The 5,437-nt window shown below is 41.7% G+C and overlaps 1 pseudogene; it reads right to left on the bottom strand.

The window, feature by feature from the left end:
• Nucleotides 1-2,630: 2,630 nt before the first annotated feature.
• LOC103550748 (large ribosomal subunit protein eL30 pseudogene) lies at nt 2,631-3,111 on the bottom strand (annotated as a pseudogene).
• Nucleotides 3,112-5,437: the final 2,326 nt, after the last annotated feature.

Here is a 5,437-nt window from a genome sequence, read left to right as displayed (position 1 = left end):
GAATACTCACAGTGAGACTCTTCTGGGTCTCAGTTCATTTCTATTCCCATTAGCAATCACAGCTGCTTAGCTACTTAGAAGCCACAACTACAGCTGTTCTTGAGGATTGCATATGGATGTGGATATCCAGAAACTTGGGACACTGCAGTGCTACATTCCTTACTCCTTACAGAGATTATCACTATTCATGCATTGACAGTTTAGTTGCTGCCATTTTAATTGGATGATCTGAATACCTTGAGGCAAGAGATTGCAAATACCTTTCACCTGACGGGGCCGTCTCTGCTTAACTAATTGGTAATGGTCGTCTGGAGTATGACGTTAAGAAAGATTCTGAGACTGCTTCCAGCTGGGCAGGAAGGAGCGACACGATCAATTAGCAGTGGACACCGTGGGAAGGCTGTCCCTGTTTTAAACCACAGGGGCTTCTTTTGGGGACGGTTATACCCCTCCTTCCTTACCTCCCCAACTCAATCCTATCTTAATCTTACGTCATAAAGTATTGGTGGAAATTTCTACTTCCTGGATCAATTTTGTAAACATCACGTTCCTGACCTCAATCTGGATTCTAAATTCGGTGGGAATTTAGATCCCAGTAGAATAGAAACTAATTTTCACAGTCGCATTCTGAATCAACTGTTTTTCTTGATTCATTGAGCACCTGCTCAACGCCCTGTGCGCGGCGCCCTCTGAGCCATCCTGAGGGTGTGGACCCCCCAGCTGTGCTTTCTTTCACATCCGTGGAGCCAATGTGAACGCAGACGGGGCTCCTCGCTCTCCCTTGTCAGGGTTCTCGGATTTCAAACATCAGAACAAATCTTCTTTTCGTGAGTGTTTAGTAAATCTGATTTCCTTTAAATTAAAAAGAAACCTTCCCAGCATTTAAAGTTCGCTAACAAATTTCCAGAATTTTTTATGCTAGAGGAGGAAATGTGGCTGGTAAGTCAGCTGGTATAACCGACATTTTATTACAACACGCACATTTCCCAAGACGAAGCAGGAGAAAGGGCAGGCTAGCCCTGTGAAGACAGAGTCCCCACAAGGAAGCACATGTTAGGGAGCTGCTGTCAGGTGCATTGGGCATGATATTGCCCCAGAGGGGAGGCCCCTGCCTTGAGAACAGCTGCACATGCCCATCGCATTCATTGTCTCGTTGGGGTTTTTTAAGTATGCACTATTTATCATGCATATAACCAATTGGAAAGAATATTGAAGAGAATATAAATTTCTAACCAATGGTGACTTTGACAGTATTAACTCTGAGAGTTTATTCTTTTTTGTCATCACGGCAGTCCTTGGGATCTATAGATGTCAGCTGCCCTGTTCCCCTCCTCCCTAGCACTGAGCTACTAATTATTCCCTGCGGTCTCCCCCAGTGTATCCCAGTTCTCTGAGACTCCTATGCAAACGCCTCCATCTCCTTCATTATCTGGTCCAGCGCCTCGCATCCCAATGGACAGTCTGTAATCCTTCCCCTCACCGCTGCCTCTTTTATTTTCTTAATTCCTTAAACTGCCGGAAACCTTTCCCTTAGGCACTTTAAATCATCCTAAATAGGACACCCCTGTGCAGTGGACTCCCAGCCCAGTAGCTCCATCGCTCACTCCCACCTCCCTCCACCCCAGCACCCTGGCCTTGCGTGGGCTGCTCTCTCCACCTGGACTGCTTCCTCATTTGCCCACTCACCCCCTTCTCCTAGTTAATTCTTTCTCTTTCTTCAGAGGTCAGTTCAATCACTTCCTTAAGAAAGCTTTTGCTGACTTCTCTAAGTCAAATCTTCCTGTTAAATGATCTCATAGCATCTACACCTCTCATTGTACAATTTTACATGATGGGTGATTATTTGATTAATGTCTCCACCCACCACCAGGCTTACCTCCCCATAGGCATGGGGGTATACTTTCTACGTTTGCTCCCAGTGGGATTCCCGGCATCCAGCACCTTTCCCAGCACATAGAGCGTGTGCAATAACTATCTGTTGAATGTAACAGTGAAGAAAATTCCATTTATCAAAATCATTATTATGTTCCACCCACAACTGGGTGTTCTGCAATAAAATTCTGACACTAACCACTCCAGAGTTTTTACTGGAGCTTCCGCATGTAGACTTGATTGATTAAATAAGTGACTGTGTTGCTAAACTCAGTTTCCAGCTCCTCTCCCCTCCCTGGAGATCCAGTGACCCTCTAAGCACATGTTAGGTCTTTCTGGTGACCAGCTCCCATCCTAGTGTTATCACCTTGAGTCACCTCACTAGCATAACAAGGACACACCTATCCCTCAGGGAATCTCAAGGTGTCAGGAATCAGAGATAAAGATCAGATACATCCTTTATTATATACAATCATCATTAAAAACTTATAATGAAACAATGTTATTTTGTTTCAATAAAATTGGGAGCATTTAGTACACTTTACTGATGGTGGGAGCGGGGGAAGCAGCCCTCTGTCACGCTGCAGGTGGAAGGTAAGTTGGTCAAAACCTTTATTATGGAAGCAACCTGACAATACACACTAAGAGTCTTAATGTTTATACCTTTCCCCTCCATAACCCCATGACTTGGAATCTGTGATAAGAAAGCATTCAGAACTATATGGGAAGACTTATCTGCAAGGATGTTCATCTTAGTGTTATTTATTTATTTATTTATTTTTAAAACAAGCTCTGGCCAGTTTTATTAAAGAAAAATTTTGCATGATTTGCTTTTCACCAGTCTGTTCTGGCAAGCTTCTAATGATATCAGAATCACCTAGATCAATCATAGCCAGTGTGCACACTCTGTAGTATTTTCCACATGCTGTGCCCAATTCAGTATTATTGTCACTGTAGTAATGGACACCAGTTTTGGCCAAAACGGCATAGTACTCTATTTCAGATTTCCTCAAGGCTGGGCACTGGTTGGTGAGGATGACCAGTTTCACTTTGCCTTGTCTGATCATTTTCAGAGTCTGCTTGTACCCCAGCACATACTTTCCACTTTTCATAATGAGTTGGAGCCTAGAGTTGACCGACTCCAACAATTTTTTCATCTTCTTTGTGGCCGCCATCTTCCTACCTTAGGTGCAGGATGGCCCCCAACCAAGAGCAGCCACCAAAATGGCCAGGGAGCGAAAAAGGTCATAGTATTATTTATTATACCAAAAGAAAAAAAGAAAATATAAAAGCCCAATGATGGGAATAGGGTGAATAAATTATGGCAAATTCATATAATGAAATAATATGCATCTATTAAAAGTACTTCCACAGAATGACTAATGACAGAGAAAAATGTTTAAGCATACTGTTAAATGAAAAGGACAAGATCTTAAAATCGATATACACTATGGGAGATAAAATTGTGGGTAAGTACTATTTTAATATTTTTCTGTGACTTCTATAATGATTTTATTATTTTTAAAATCAGAAAAATGTCATTGAAAAGAAAATTCTCTTTAAACCACTCAGGACCTAATTGAATACAACACACAAATTATAATCACAAATTATTCTTTCTCGTTCATTAAAGTACATCTGGCAAGGCCTTGACTTGGCACCAGTTCCTTTGAAATTAATTTGAGTGCAGTTTATAACTGAGAACAATAAAGCTTCCAATCTTTTTAAATTTCACATAAGTTTTCACAAGCTGTCCTTCTCCATAATTTGTTTGGCTTAAGGAATTGTTGCCTGCTGCCACCTCTGGCAGGCTCAGAGGAGTGCGTGGCAGCCGACGCATGGCAGAACATGCCTTCTGCACCCTAGTCCCATCCATCCCTCCCAGCCCTGGTGAGCTGTTAAAAGATGATTTGATGATGAGCCCCACTGCACATTGCCTGCCTTTGGTCCCTGGGGAGCCCTAAAGCTGCATCTGGGAATCACTTTCAGCATGCTACTGTCTACCTGCTTTAAAAGGCAAGCAAGCTCCTGTGGATGGTAAGCTTAAGCCTCATTCGAAGACATAAACTTTCCTCCAAACTCAGAGAAGCAGAGCCCTCTCTCTGCGTTTTAATATTATCTCCAATGTCCTCCCAAGTCAACCTTCCCATGAGTGTAAAAACAACCTGCCGCAATAACCAGAGTCATTTCCTTGTAGCCATCCCTGTCTTGTAGCTCCATTTCTAAATATGAGCTCTTCCAACCCAGACTCAGACTCCAGTTCTCAAGGAGAACAACCCTGTTCTCTTGACCTCAGCCCTCTTTAAAGAGGTGAGCCCCTCCCTCCCCATATGATTGGGAACTCCCCAAAATAGAACTGTTTTTGTTTTAAAGTAGGAACTTCCTAAAGCATCTCAATGCGTAGGCATTCCCTAAGGTAAGCATTTGGCCCCCGAACCTGATTGGGGAAACCCCAAAACCATGGGGTGCCAAGGACGGGCAGTGGGAGTGATCTGCTCAGGTAAAGACAGTGAAGGGAAGCATTGGCTGTAGAGAATTTCAAATCAATATTAAAGATGAGTAGAAGTTGGTCCACTTTTTATTATCACATGTGCCAGCAATTCTGAACAATGTCTGTGATAAAATTGCCCTCTCTCGAAAAATCTTTTGTTTGACTGCATTCTAAATAATTACAATGGTTACTGTTGGGTTCTGATAACGTATATGGAACGTCATATTAATGCATGTTTGTTACAGATCCCTCATAGACATTGTATTCTACGTGGAAGTTAATTTGAAGCACTCCCAGTTACAGAGTCAGCCCCGACACAAGGCCTCATACATTCATTTCGAAAGTCAATTCGTGATGGTTCCAGTGCTGTTCATGTCTCCATGACCTATGGTTCTCCAGATTCCTACCTTTAACCAGTAGATTCAAAGCAACAACGATAGCCCAGGGAATATAAAGCGGGCAAAACCAATTTATTTCAATTCTGTCATCTTATGCGATCACAAGGAGTTATATTTGTGTTTAAATTTTAGGACAGTACACAAACTTCAAGGTGTAGTATTTCTCTGCAAATTTTTGTTCACGCATGAAATCTTCTACCAAAGTTGAATAATGTCTTTAAATTGGAATATATTCTTCTTTTTAAATTGTTAATTGTTTTTTAAAACTAAAGAATCAATCAAGAAACTAATGATTATAACTGATTAGTACTTGATTAGTACTGAAAATAATTTTGTTGCACAGAGCAGAGAGTTTTTAAAGTAATCTGTTGGGGGTGTCAAATATTCTGGGTATATAATGCCCCCAAGTCAGGGACTCATGTCCTCTTGGTTTTTTTGCTGTTCAACTGGAGGCCACTAACATTCCTAAATCCAAAGAATCAAAGACAGATTCTGATTCTTTATACTTTGGAAATTTGGAAGGCCTGACCAAATATTCTGTGCCAGATGGTTCTAAGCAGGTTAATTTAGTTGTTCTGTGGAGGAGGTAAAGAATGGCATGGATTTTGGAAGATAGAACTGGATGTTAAACCTGTTTACCAGTTTTCTGGCCTTAGACAAGTCACATAGCCTCCCT

This window comes from Equus przewalskii, chromosome 21 (assembly GCF_037783145.1).
Source record: "Equus przewalskii isolate Varuska chromosome 21, EquPr2, whole genome shotgun sequence".
NCBI classification, from domain to species: domain Eukaryota; kingdom Metazoa; phylum Chordata; class Mammalia; order Perissodactyla; family Equidae; genus Equus; species Equus przewalskii.
This window is presented reverse-complemented; position numbering and strand designations above follow the sequence as displayed.